We start from the raw sequence: 15578 nt of genomic DNA, 5'->3' as shown, positions 1-15578 counted from the left end.
ACTGGCGTGGCCCAGGACCCAACCCAGCTACAGCAAGTACAGTCAGGTTATGCTCAGGCCTCCGGTTCAGGAGGTGCTACGGGAGGTTATCAAACACCCCCACAGATACACCGAATTACGATGAGAGATTTAGCAAAGGCACGGACACCGAAAGGCGTTCCGGCCGAACTACTTAGAAGAGAGCTCACAGACTGCAGATATGACCCAGTGCCTGGTACATCAGGCCCCATGTTACTAGCGTCCCTACGTTTGAGACGCGTTACAGACTATTTAATGTTACTACCAGGAATGGCAGAACATCTAGACAAATTGTACGATTTTATTAGAACAGGAGAAGGGCCGGAGTCTGTTGCTGAAGCCATGTCACGTCAGAAAGTTGAGACTAAAGGTTTGATAATGCGATTTTTGGTTAATTGCTTAATAAGAGAACACGATCAGGCAGGTTTTCCGCAAAGTGAGATGGATAGACTGATCAGATGGAGCCAGAATATGTCGGAGGGTAAACATGATAAGGAAAAGCAAGTACATCATATGGTTAGAAAAGTCTGTAAAGAAATAATAGACATACATGCCCAACGAGCACCTGACGAAGATCTTGAATTAGACGATCCAACTTCCTCGCAAGAGGAGGAGGAAACAGAGGATCTAGCAGAAACTTCGCAACAGTCAGATAAAGGGACAATAGCATATGTAGGTAAGGGAAAATACCTTAAGAAAAGAATACGTCCAGAAAGCAAAAGACTTTTCCTCTCTGCTATATCAAATCCGAAATCTCCTGAACATCTGTTTCAGGCTACCGATAAAATACTTCAAGAACGAATGGGGTACCATGTACTCGATTCCATGGATGAACAAGAATTGGCCAGGTCAGCAGTACAATGGGCTGACAATTCTGATAAATATAGTGATGACGCCTTAGCGCAGACCTTTTTGAACCTTTCCGCTGATGAACAGAAATTAGCTGGAATATACATGATTCAGCATCTCATTACATTGTTCAAAGGCCAACATTCTGATCCAGGTCCCCTACCTGATATTTTAATAGAGCTACTCTCGAATAGATGGAGAGGTCTAGGTACCGACTTGATTAAAGTAATTCTAGAACATCGACACAGGTATAGTGCTTTTCTGAATACACAGTTTGTTCCAGCTCCACCCGTAGAAAGAAAAATGTATTACATAGACAGACAGAATCCCTTGCGAGAAGTGCATCCAGTTAGGAATGATGATAATACCTTCAGACGTGTGTTTGTGTACACGCCCATAACAAAAATGGAACTATTAGAAATGAAGAAACTAGTGCCTAGTCATGATAAAGACCCAGCAGGTTTCCACCGTGAAATAAAAGACATGTTACTCATGGGTGATTATACCTATCCTGACATTATGAAAATATTGAAAGTATTATTGCCTGCCGGTATTTACGAGAAACTCAAAGAAAAAGAATGGGAGGTGGGAGAGCAAAAGATTGATTGGGCTGCATTAGAGAACGAAGAAAATACTAGAACCCCAGGCCTAGGGCTTGGGGACAAAACTAAAGCATTACCAGGATTGTTAGTACAGGTTTTGCCACGTTTGTTAGCAACGAAAAAGGAGGACTGGGATGCAATCTCAGCCCGTAAACAGAAACCCGATGAAGACACTAGTGATTTTTATTCCCGATTTGAGAAATGTTTTGTTATTAATAGTGGCCTGAAAGCAAGTAGCGAGTCATATCCACATCTTTTTGTATCCAAATTGGTCGAAAATTCTCTGCCCCAAGTTAAGAATCGTGTACTGAAAGTCGAGAGCACATGGCAAGCTAATACGCCTTCACAAATGTTACAAATGTTACAGTACCACCAGAACAGAATTAGAGAAGAACATGATCACGAACAAAGACGTATGAAAGACACGAAAATGAAAATGTTAGTTGCTCAGTCAGTTCCAGCTGACGGTCAGAAAAAGGGTATGGCACAGTCCAACAATTCAGCAGCTCCTGTTAAAGGGATATGCAACTATTGTAAACAGCCAGGTCACTATATCAACGATTGTGCAGTTTTGAAACATAATATAGCTACAGGTAAAACTAAAGAAAGACCGCGTCCTCCTAGACAGGACCAGGTCCAACAACAAGTATCACAGAATATCCAGCCTATGCAAGCTTCACAACAGACAGTACAGACCGTAGCAGTACCACAGCCACAGCCCATTGCCGCCACACAACATGCAACACAACAGATGTACCAGTATGCACAAACAGATTATCCCGATTATCAGCGATACACATGAAACAGCCTAGAGAGGGAAGTTGGCTTGCCTCTTATTGAGGTTCCTGTAGATCAAGAGGGTCCTTACGTACATAGCCAAGTGTTAGGAAAAGATAGAAAGTTTTTGATTGATACAGGGGCAAGCAGAACAACGATAAGTCATGACGAGGTCCCAGGGGCACCCCTCTCAGGCTCCCAGAATGTTTCCCTTGGATTTTCAGGAAAACCTATTGTAAATGAAGTATCGAAACCAGTACCTCTTTTAGTTGGTCCGTTGTCTCGCACTACAGATTTGTTATTAACGAAATCATGTCCAGAAAACTTGTTAGGTATCAAGACACTGAAAGCTCTAGGAGCTGTTATTTGCTGTTCTCCGGAAGGAGTAAGATTGTTCTTACGTGACTTTAAGGGTCACTATGTGTTGAGAGATATTGATCCCAGATTACAGAATGTTCCTGCACATTTATGGGCACAAGGCCCCACTGATGTAGGTTGTATGCACATTACACCATATCGAGTCACACTCAGACCAGGAGTAGTCTTACCACGAATCCGACAATACAAGTTACCTCCAGATGCTGTAGCGGCTTTACTGAAAATCATTGATGAGCTCATTGCACAAGGAGTGGTTGTAGAAACCGACTCGAATCTATGTAACTCCCCCATCATTCCAATTCTTAAACGTACTGACCCAAATGCACCCCCAGTTTATCGATTAGTTATCGATTTGCGCGAATTGAATAAATGCATCATACCACAGTACCCCGTGGTCCCAGATATCTCGTCTCTATTGACTGCCATTGATTCCGAAGCAACGTTCTTTACTGTAATTGATCTGAAGAACGCCTTCTTTAGTGTCCCCATTGATTCGGAAAGCCAATATCTTTTCGGATTCTGTTTAAATGGTCGAAGCTTCAAATTTGCACGCGCACCTCAAGGATTCACAGAAAGCCCCAGCATCTATAGCCAAGCATTGAAAAGACAACTAGACAGTATACACATGCCTGACAACACTGCCCTGTTACAGTATGTCGATGATCTGCTGATCACCGCCCGAAGCGAACCTGAATGTGAGCAAGCGTCACTGACGGTTTTGCATTTCCTGGCTGACAAGGGACACAAGGTGTCCCCTTCGAAGCTGCAATTCTGTGTTCAGCAAGTGGTTTACCTTGGGCACTTGCTGTCCAAAGGGGGAGACAGCTAACCCCTGACCGCATTCAGTTAATTCTAAACATGTCACAACCCAAGACACAAAAGGAGGTACGAGCCTTTATAGGCCTCACTTCTTACTGTAGACAATGGATCCCTCAGTATGCATTTCTAGCGAAACCACTCATACAGTTGACAACCCAGGAGGCAGCGACATCGACTGCCCTCCCTTGGACTCAGGAACACACACAAGCTTTTGAGGACTTAAAGAAAGCCTTATGTCAAGCACCAGTCTTAGCGACACCATGTTACAGCAAGCCTTTTACACTTTTTGTCACAGAACGTGAAGGTACTGCATTGTCGGTACTCACTCAGGATCAAGCAGGTTCACACAAACCGTGTGCTTATTTTTCTAGTACATTGGATCCAGTAGCCCAAGCTCTGCCTGCGTGCTTGAAATCAGTAGCAGCAACAACTCTAGCAATCAGACAAAGTGATTCCATAGTGTTAGGACATCAATTGACAGTACAAGTTCCACACTCCGTGGAAGTTCTTTTAAACCGAACACAGACCCAGCACTTGACGATAGCACGACTGACAGGTTATGAATTGACATTGTTTCAGCCACACATAGAAATCAGACGTTGCAACACATTGAATCCTGCTACACTTTTGCCATTAAGTGAGACAGACCCATTGGCACATGATTGTATTGAAGTCATTACCATTACGACGAAACCCAGACAAGACTTGACAGACACCGCATTACCAGATCCAGACCTGACACTTTATGTGGATGGTTCATGCATGAAAACAAGTACAGGAGAATTAGTGGCCGCCTACGCAGTCACGACAGAAACTGAAGTCATAGAAACAAATTGTATAGACACCCTGTCAGCTCAAGCAGCAGAGCTCATCGCTCTGACTCAAGCCTGTATTCAAGCAAAGAACAAGAGAGTTAATATATACACAGATTCACGTTATGCATTCGGAGTCGTACACGACTTCGGTGTCCTGTGGCAAGAGAGAGGTTTCTTGACCTCTCACGGTGCCAAAATTCAGCACGGCCCCCTCATTCAAACTCTGTTAGATGCAATACATCTGCCTACAGCAATATCCATCATGAAGTGCAAGGCACACACAAAAGTCACAGATACAATTTCCCAGGGTAACGACCTGGCAGACCGAACAGCAAAGCATACAGCCCAGACTCAGACTCCCGCAACTGATCTGACAAAGACAATAGTCCAGACACCGACACATTGTATGACAATTAAGGATCCCGCCCTAGATGTAATTGATATACAGACACATGCTACACCAGACGAAATCAAGAAATGGATTGAACTAGGAGGGGTCCAGACAGAACAGGGATGGATGACGAAGGGAAAATCTACATGGTTTCTCCCTGACTCTATGGTCCAAGTAATCATTAATACAGTACACAGTCCTGCACATTTAGGAGAAAAAGCCATGTTAGACAGTATTCAAAACCTCTGGTTCAATAAACATTTACGAGCAGCAGCCAAACAGAAAGTGCGTACTTGCATGATCTGTTGTCAGTTCAACCCAGGTAAAAGCATTCCCGTAGAACAAGGTGGATTTCGTCCTCCCGATCACCCTTTTGAAGTCCTCCAGATGGATTATATCCAGATGGAACGTTGTCGAGGATTCAAATATGTCCTCGTAGTTGTATGTGCACTCTCCCGTTGGACAGAGGCATATCCCGTCCCAGATTACACTGCTCCGACCACTGCCAAGCAGCTGGTTCGTGAATTCTTCCCCAGATATGGTTTGCCCCGCATCGTATACTCCGATAACGGTCAGCCATTCTCGTCCGAGCTTATGAAGCAGGTATCTCTCCTGCTCGGCTTTCAATGGAAGTTCCACTGTGTCCGACATCCCGAGGCAGCAGGCCTCGTGGAGCGTCATAATCAGACTTTGAAAATTCGTCTTGCCAAGATCTGTAGAGAGAAAGGTGTCGACTGGATAGTAGCTTTACCAGTCGCACTCTTTTACATGAGAATGGTCGCACACTCTAGAACAGGGCTATCCCCGTACGAGGTGGTCTTTGGTAGGCCACCGAATATGTGGGGGACGCCTCTGCCTCGCAAAATCACTGATGTTGACTGTAACATGCTGACAGATTACCTTGCTTCTTTGATGTCTGCACTACAATCATGTCGTTCACAGGTTGCTGCAGCCTTTCCCGACAACACCGAGGTGAAACCGCATGAAGTTGTTCCGGGGGACCTCGTCTTTATAAGGAACTTTGACAGGAGAAGTCCGCTGGAGCCCGTTGGCAAGCACCGAAGCTAGTACTTTTAACCACAAGGACAGCGATAAAAGTGGAGGGCCGCAAGGGCTGGCTTCACTCGAGTCATATCAAAAAATACCATGGACTACCGCCAGATCTAAACTCCCAGCCCTGCCCTCTTCCACAGACTGACTCAAAACTCCCCTTGGCCGAGAAAACTTCTTCTCAAGAATATAAATTAAAATTGAGGTCTAGCAAGTCAGACAGTTTAATTGTTTAAGTCCTCCCCTAGGTGAATCGGTTAGACGAGTTTCTGACATGTATCCCCTAGACCCCAACAGAGAGAGAGATAGACAGAAACAGCTCACGAAACGTGAATATTGTAAATCTCTACGCAGCCACTGTATAGTGACACTTTTGATTATGTTTCTTCTGAGTCTTATGATTATTGCTGCAAGTGTATTGTTGCATATATATTACCCTATTTTCAAGCGTGCACATTCTTCCTTCAATGTCACTGCCGAGCACTCTTTCAGTGAACTGCCCCCGCATGAGTTATCTTACCGACTTGCGCTGCGCAACAACACATTCATTAGTATGTTACATCATAATACACATTGCCTCTAGGATAAGCTTGACTGCTCCTGCCAAGCTACCAAGGGGGTAAGCAAAGGTTATTTTAGACGCGCAATCCCCTTAGCCTGACAAGAGTGGTGGGTTCTACCTGGCTTAAGTGCATACCGTAGTTAAACAGAAACCCCATTTCTAACACTGACAATGCACTAAGGTCTGGAAAAGATTGGTATAATAGGGAATTCCACCGTAGGAAGCTTGATCTTTTAGCAGCTATTAGACCGGGCAACGAAGACAAAATAAAGTTATCTAGAAGCGCATTTAAAAACTATGATTAGAGGGGCTAGGTCTATAATAGAGGAAGTCACTTCGAAAGTTCTTTTAAAAGCTGTCTCTTCTAATAACTCAAAATGTATCTTACAGGGGAAGTAATAGACTAATGAATCCATAAATCCATATTCAGGCTGATGAGGGAGTTAATTACTTCGAGGCCTCAATGAGGCCCTATGTGCTTTATAGAATTACATTTAAGGCCTAGACAATACCTGGCCTGAAATGGCTGCTCCATGATGTCCAAAAGAAGTTTTCAACAATGTTACAACTGAAAGACCCTGAGTGAGCGCCTCAGACACTCAAAACCTCAATAAATTAGTTAAAGGCCTGCTGCTGACTTGTGCTACGATCTAAAGGTCACAAAATTAAATTGTGAAGAACTTGATGCTTCTGACGTTGACCTATACTGGACTGGTAAACTGGGTTATAATAAAATCTGTTATTCACAGAGCTTAGTGCATGTGCTAGTAAATGCTATATAAAAAATAACATAATTAAACCTACTTACTATAAAAGCGTGAGTCCCTGCAGGGTAAGAGATATGTCTAACTTGTGCATTTAACATGGTTCATGCTCAGAATGAATTCACCCCATGTTCTCTCTCAGGACTAAGATTACATTCATAGCATCCATGGAGTATGGCTGTCTAATTCTAACACTGCACCAGTGTTGTAGCAAGGGGCAGGCGGGATACAGCGGCCCATGCTGGCCCCCCTCCAATCACCAGCCCACCCGCTCAACAATGAGGCCACCACAGAGCAGCAATCAGTGGAAGCTCGCCAGCACCCCCGCTCTTCAATGCGGCTGCGAGAGACAAGTTCTATATACTTCCTGATGAAGGCGGTACTCCAATAATTTATGACCACCGAAACGCTTCAACGCCTACACTTCTATATTGGGTTAAATCCAGGAACAGCCATATGTCTAATCCAACTAATAAGTGTATAGACTGATGGTGTTTATACATTTGATTCCAGCTGGGAATAAACTTTGTTTGATGAATTTAAGTATTTCACATAGATTTCTTTGTCTCTCATGATGGTTTGTAATGGTTTTTAAAATGTGTGAATTCATGTACCTTTGAAGTGTTATTTTTAATTATTTTTAATAAATTCCAATTATGTTATTTATTTGAGCTCTCTATCTTTGTGCAATAAGCAGTTGCTTTTTGGGTTCAGATTTGTGTTTCTATCTAAGTGGATATATATGTAAGTGCGATATAATAGTATACATTGGGTAATAATTGTGGCTGTATGTGTATGTCCAAGAGACTCCTTTTTTAAACTACTCTGTCAGACAGGACTGGTTGAAAGGGATCATTTTGCACTTCTGAGAGTTGCTTTGAAGCCCCCCCCTTCATCAAAGGCACTTTTGGTTATAAGTACTGGGTCTCTGACCTCCTGAAATCAGGCACGTCTTGATCTTTAACTGAACCTCTGTCAAAAGGACTGCTGTATTGCTTAAAGGATTCAATTTCACTGCTATTCTAGAAGAACTGCTTTTGTGCTAGTTGCCCCACTGCCTGCTGCTCCCTGACTCTACTCAAGGAGAGCTAGACTATGCCTTCACTCCAAGAGATCTCCAAGGGCTTGCTGGCTTGCCTCCTATTTTTTGAAGACTCACAGATGCAAAAGACTTCCTGCGATTCAGCTGGTGCTGCTGGACTCTGCTTTCTGTGAGTTCTAATCTTATCTGAAATCCCCCTTTCAGGTTCTGAGCCTCAAAGGGGGGTTTGCAGCTGTGTTCATTCAAATTGATGCATTGTTACCACTGTTACGATCAGAACCAATGCATCACCCTTCGATGCTGATGCAAAAGCTGTCCGATAACAGCGGTTCCACAACCTGTGTGGCCGGATGACGAGGGTCTGTGTGGCTAAACAATGAGGCATTGCTTTCACTTCAGCGCAGCTTGACAACAATGCAGTGACCCAACTGCGTTGCAAAAATTGATTCAACACACATTCAGAATTGATGCTTTGCTGCATCTAAGGTACTTTCTCAGCAGGCCCTGCATTTGTCCTTGCCGATCTGCCCTCTATCACAGTTGGTCTGAACTTTGGATTTGCACTGGTCCCTCGCAACCTCAAATGACCTTTTGATTGCTAATGACCTCCTAAGCAAAATAATTGCATAAATTCTTTAAAAATTCATATCTTGACTTCTACTGATTAGATTTTTGTCATTTTGGTCTTAATTTGCTCTGATAAATAGTATCTACATTTTGAAACCTCTGTGGAGTCTTTTTGTGGTGTGTGCTTTGTGTTACTGTGTCTATGTGTGTGTGTGTGTGTGTGGGTGTGCGTGTGTGTGTGTGTGTGTGTTGCACAAACACTATATATATTACCTTTTTGGATAAGCTTGACTGTTCTGTGCCAAGCTGCCAGAGGGTGAACACAGGTTATCTTTTAATGTGTATCTAGCTTACCCTGACCAGAGCGGTGGTTTTGCCTGGCCTGAGTGCATACCTCAGCCAACCAGGAATACTATTTCTAATAATAAGCAATATACCTGACAACATTATTCCATATTCGAATTAACAATAAAACATCACAAAAGCCAGCAAAAGTTACAATATTCAGGAAAAAACTGAACGACACAAAAAACCACGATAGTTCAAGTTCAAGTTCGGGCATTAATATAGCGCACTGCTCACCCAGAGGGTCTCAAGGCGCTGGGGGAAGGGGTTCATTATTTGTCGAATAGCCAGGTTTTAAGTTCTTTTCTGAAGGAGATGTGGTTTTGAGTAAGGCGGAGGTGAGTGGGGAGTGAGTTCCAGGTCTTGGCAGCAAGGAAGGAGAAGGATCTGCCACCCATGGTGGATTTTCGGATGCGCGGGACTGCGGCGAGGGCTTGATTGGACGATCTTAGTTGGCGGGTGGGTTTGTAGAAGGACAGTCGGGTGTTGAGGCATTCGGGTCCTAGATTGTATAGAGCCTTGTGTGCGTGGGTGAGAAGGCGGAAAGTAATTCTTTTGTTGACGGGAAGCCAGTGTAGGTCCTTTAGGTGTCCGGTGATGTGATCTTGGCGAGGGATGTCTAATATGAGTCTCGCTGATGCGTTTTGGATGCGTTGGAGTTTATTCTGTAATTTTGCTGTGATTCCGGCGTATAGTGTGTTACCATAATCCAATGGACTCGTGACCAGCGCGTGGTTGACAGTCTTTCTTGTCTCGAGGGGGATCCAGCGGAAAAATCTTTTGAGAATGCGAAGTACGTTGAAGCAGGAGGATGAGACTGCGTTGACTTGTCTGGACATCGAGAGAGAGGAGTCTAGGATGAAGCCAAGGTTACGTGCATGGTCAGTTGGTGTGGGTGCTGTGCCCAGGGCGGAAGGCCACCAAGAGTCGTCCCAGGCGGAGGGGGAAGATCATAGGATGAGCACTTCCGTTTTGTCTGAGTTGAGTTTTAGGCGGCTATGTTTCATCCATTCGGCTACTTCTTTCATGCCTTCGTGAAGATTAGTTTTGGAGGTGTTGGGGTCTTTGGCGAGTGAAAGGATTAACTGGGTGTCGTCTGCGTAAGAGATGATGTTGAGGTTGTGTTGACGCGCGATGGAAGCGAGTGGACTCATGTAAACTTTGAAGAGGGTGGGGCTGAGTGAAGATCCTTGTGGTACACCGCAGATGACTTCGGTGGCCTCTGATTTGAATGGGGGGAGGCGGACTCTCTGGGTTCTTCCAGGCGAGGAACGAGATGATCCAGTCCAAGGCTTTACCTTTTATGCCGATGTTGCTGAGGCGTTGTATAAGGATGCTGTGGCAGACTGTGTCGAAAGCGGCGGAGAGGTCGAGTAGAATGAGGGCCACTGTTTCTCCGTTGTCCAGTAGTGTTCGGATGTCGTCAGTCGCTGCAATGAGGGCGGTTTTGGTGCTGTGTTTTGCTCGAAATCCGGATTGAGATGGATCGAGGGAGTTGTTGGATTCAAGGAAGGCGGCGAGCTGGCTGTTGACGGCTTTCTCAATGACTTTGGCCGGGAAAGGGAGGAGGGATATGGGTCGGTAGTTTTTGAGTTCAGAGGGGTCTGCTGTGGGTTTCTTCAGCTTTCTGGAAAGGTGGCAGGGTTGAACAAGCAGTTGATGACATCACGGAGATGGGGTGCGATGATGGAGTCAGCTTTGTTGAAGATGTGGTGGGGGCAGGGGTCGGTTGGCGATCCAGAGTGGATTGAGTTCATTAGGCGGATGGTGTCTTCAGTGGTGATTGGGTTCAAGGCGCTAAGGTTGTTGGTTGGCGGAGTAGGATCTGAGGGGGGTGGGGAGGGTTGATCGCTGGGAGTATTCTTGAAGCTGTTGTGGATGTCGGCAATTTTGTTGTAGAAGAAGGAGGATAATGCATCGCAGATGTCTTGGGAGGGAGTGATGTCGTTAGATGCTGCGGTAGTGTTGGTGAATTCTTTGACGATGTTGAAGAGTTCCCTGCTGTTGTGGGCGTTGTTGTCGAGACGATATTTGAATGCTGATTTCTTGGCAGATCGAATCAGTTGGTGGTGTTTGCGGGTGGCTGCCTTGAGGGTGGCCATGTTGTCGGTGGTTGGGTTTTTCTCCATGTTTTCTCCGGGGTGCGGCATAGTTTTTTGGATTTTTTAAGGTCATCATTGAACCAGGGAGCCTTTTTGCTGGCTGATTTGATCTGGTGCTTTTTCAGGGGTGCTAATTCGTCAGCACTGTGGGTGATCCATTGCTTGAGATTGGTGGTCGCTTGATTTGGGTCCAGTGAGAGGGTGGGAGGGTTTTGGTTGAGTGATGTGAGGAGTTGGTCGGAGGTGATTTTGTTCCAATTTCTCAGAGGAATTGGTTGTGGGCGGTTGTGGTTCAGGGTGGTTTTGTAGCTGAAGTGAATACAGCTGTGATCCGTCCAGTGGAGAGCTGTGGTGCGATCGAAGGAGATATGCTTGCTGGAGGTGAAGATAGGGTCGAGCGTTGTCCGGCTGCATGGGTCGGAGTGTCAACAAGTTGTTTGAGTCCGAGGTTGGCCAGGTTGTCTAGAAGGGTGGTGGTGTTGCTGTCGTGTTTGTTTTCAAGGTGGTAGTTGATGTCTCCCAAAAGAATGTAGTTCTCGGAGGCGAGGGCATGTGGGCTGATGAAATCCGTGATGTCATCGCTGAATTGAGTGCGGGTACCTGGGGGCCTGTAGATGAGGGTTCCTCTAAGTGTGGTCCTAGGGTCGGTGTGGATCAGAAAGTGGAGATGTTCGGCGGTTGCAAGATTATCGTCGGAGCTGGTCGTGATTTTGATGGTGTTCCTGTGGATGATGGCGATGCCTCCTCCTGTTTGATTGGTGCGGTCTTTTCGGATTATCTTGTAAGCGTCCGGTATGGCTGTGGCGATGTCGGATGCTGATGATGTGTTCATCCATGTTTCAGTAAGGAAGGCGATGTCCGGTGAGGCAGTGTCGAGTAGGTTCCAGAGTTCCGTTGCGTGTCTGTGGACCGAGCGGGTGTTCAGCAGGATGCACTTCAGGTGGTTGGAGTCGGAGCTGTGTGTGGAGGAAATGGGTTTGGTGAGGGTCCTGAAGCAGTTGAACTTGCAGGAGAGGCAGGCAAATGGGCCGTGGGTAAGTCCTGGGGTGGCTTCGCAGCATTGTGGTGTGCGTCCGGGGTTGAGGGTGAGGAGAGTTGCGGCATCATATGTGACTCTAGTGGGTTGGGAGCGGCGGGGACCAGGGGGACAGGCGCTGGGCGCGGTCCAGGCGCGGACGGGCGCCTGGACTCTGATGAACACTCTGGATTCAATGATTATAGCTATTGACCTTTAATCAAACAAAAAGAAAAAACGAGTAGACCTGTTCATACCTTAGCAATGTTTGCATCAAAGGTTCACAAAAAACTCAAAAAACTCAGTTGTCTCATACAATCGTCAAATAGGTGAAAACTGAAAGGTCTAGAAGGTGCATGTGCTGCCAAAACATTGACCTCTTTATCAGCGGTACAAAACACATTGCTATCTTAGGTTAAATATTCATGTCAATAGGAAAAGTCAAACACTTTACCAACAAAAGAAGAAATGCCACCCGATTTTTATCACAAAACTTGCTGCAGAGGAAACAATTATTGCACCTAGTCCTACATTTATAACTCTCACTAACGCACACAAGATCTGAGATCTAGGGCTTCATTTGTGGGGTGTTGGCGTCTGGCAGTGCAACAAATCACCTTGCTGGTCTGTCCCATGTTAAAGTGTAAGGGTGAGGATGCACCGTATTTATCCAATAAGGTGCATCCTTATCCCTCCCCCTTCGCTGGCGCCATTTTGGCGGCCTAGCGTCAGCACTGGCCCCTTGCACCCTGATGCAAGTATGACTGTGTTGTTGGCAGGATTGTTTTTGAGCAGGAAAGGGCAGCTTTATGCACGAAAACAATTCAAAGCAGCATTTTCCTCCTATGTGAGCTCAAGATGAAAAGGGAAGGAGTAATTAAGATATTTCTCCTCATTAGGCTTGCCCTGGGGAGGCATAAAAGTTTGATTCATTCACTGGTTTGCAATTCCCTGTATCTGTGAATGTGTCCAAACGGATTGGAGTTGCTTGGGAATGCCCACCGCAATGCCCATGGAATGCATCTCTTGCACTGAACAAGGCGACGCAGCAATTTAAGATGCATTGTCTTACTCATGATTTAGGAGGCTCCTCAAAGCCCCACAATGTGGCTTTGCACTGCTTCATAAATCTGACTCAGAGCCGTGTGTCACGCATGTACCACTTTACATGTTGCAAACGTGATGCAAGGCTCTCATAGTAGCACCACCTCCCTTAATTGACATAATAGAGGACAAGGATAAAGATCATCAAGAGCAGGTCAAATGTGATATTACACGACCCTAATATATAGAGAACAGAAGCAACTCAGAAAAAACTCATAATAAAAGACAACATGTTAGTGACTTGGAATGAATGGTTCATACTAACAACACGTTATTGTCCATATTTAAAATCAAGCACAATGAAGCTCTTTAAATAAAAACAGAAACCCACCAAAAACAGTTTCATAACTCTAATGGGGCAAAACTTGAAGGATTCAAGCATGTAGATAAGCCAATCCAAAGAATATTCCAACAGCCTACTAGAAAATCATACGATTTAGTAACTCTCTCATGTGGCAAATTGATCAAATAAGGAGGTTGTTCTGAATGAATACTACCTTGTTGTGCACCACAAACTAAAAAAAAACCTCAAAAAGAATCCTCCTTTCTCAATTACACATAAAATATCACAAAAAAGGCACAAGGTAAAAATTTCAAATACAATTAGTACGAGAAGAATTCATCGGTGCTTGGTGCATTAAATAAACTGAACAAGGAAATTGGGATGACGAAAGTAAACACATATTCTACCCGTTCATTGAAGGGATATTTTGACATCTTAAATCAGGGGAGCATCATCAAATAATTAATGGCCTTAGAAGAACTGTCCCAAATAAACACAGTTCAAAGTGTTTCAATCTAATCAAAACCTTCATGTGGCTCACAAACAATGAGGTCACTTGCATAACCTGTTTCATAGCTGCCATTGCCAACTACGTGTGACTGAGAAAACATATATTTAAGCAGTGGAGAATAACCATAACCAGATAGTCTCAACATTTCTACTGTTGGAGGATCAGTTATTGGTAGGGGTAAGTATGCATCTACTACTAGCAATAAGGCCACCCAAGCAATCTAAAGGTCCAGACAAGGCTTCAATCCATTAGCTCCTGGCTCATCCCTTGGTAGCTGGCTGCGAGCAGGCAGGCTTAACATGGGAGACAGTTATATAAAAAATTTAAACAGACTGATACATCAAATAAATAAGATACAACACATATTAAAAATCCCACAAAATATCTTTATCTTTAAAATGGCACAAAAACAACAAAAATCCTATGTAGGGAACCGGAGATAGGATTTTTTTTAGATTAACCACTTTATAAAGCTTAAAAACATATAGCGCCAACCTAGGACATTTGGTCTAACTGAGACAAAGTCAAAGTTTGAGGCAACTGTGATTGAGCCATAGTCAAATATACTAAGCGGGAGGCCCAAGTCAAAAGTTTACCTTAAGAAACTTTTCTGAAGGATTTTCTCTCAACATCGTGCAGTCCACTTCAGCAGGCCAATTTCAAAGCAACACAAACAGATTGCTTTTCCATGATGCCCGGTCAAATCCTGGAAGTCTGGAGCTCCATGCCTTTCTGTGAGATGAACCTGGTAGTCAACTTGGCTCTTAACGTCTGTTCGATGCACTAATTAAACTTTTTTCTAAAGTTCCTGCGAACGTCTCCAAACTTCTGGAACTTTTTCCTGAAGTTCCTCTTGATGGTTCAACAAGTCCAAAACACAAATCTGTTGGTCTATCAACTCTGAGATGGTCATTGGAAGTCCACACTAAGGTTACTACAATGCCCCTGCCAAATCCTTAAAAGTAACTGGTTGCACTCCAGGCTGGGGGTTCTTGAGGGAGATGGTGCAGGAAAGCTCTGTTAACCTGTTGCTTTCAGGGATTCCACTCCTCAATCCTTTTTGAAGCAAGGCAAAGTTCTCAGGGCTGTAGTTCCAAGTGTGCAACAGGAGCAGCCTGTCAGGGGCAATCCTGCGTGGTGCAAACAAGGGTTCTGTAGTGCAGTCCTTCTTCTTGTAGCTTTGTGTAGCAAATGCAAAGTCAGAATTTGAACTAAACTAGAACTGAGTTGCTCTGCAACTCATATATTTATTCAACCATCTAGGATGACAGGCTATCCGGGGTGGTGCAGGTTGCCACCCAACAGATCAACAGCTTCCTTTAAAGTATGGCACATTCTTGTCCCACAAAGCATTGTGCATTTCCTTTAATACCCCCTTAACCTCCTGTAAATTCTATTCCCAGGGTCGTCATTTGGCATGTGGTACAGGAAAAGGGGGTGGTAGGCTTAGCATTCCTTACTGTCCTCCTCTCTCTTTGAAGCTCAGTTTGATTTACCTATCCACCTTTCTGCCCCATCCTGTGCAGCTGCAGATCTCTCTCATCAGATAAACTCTGTTCTCTGCGGCCACTTATCACTTCATTA

This window comes from Lissotriton vulgaris, chromosome 4_1, assembly GCF_964263255.1.
Source record: "Lissotriton vulgaris chromosome 4_1, aLisVul1.2, whole genome shotgun sequence".
NCBI classification, from domain to species: Eukaryota; Metazoa; Chordata; class Amphibia; order Caudata; family Salamandridae; genus Lissotriton; species Lissotriton vulgaris.
This window is presented reverse-complemented; position numbering follows the sequence as displayed.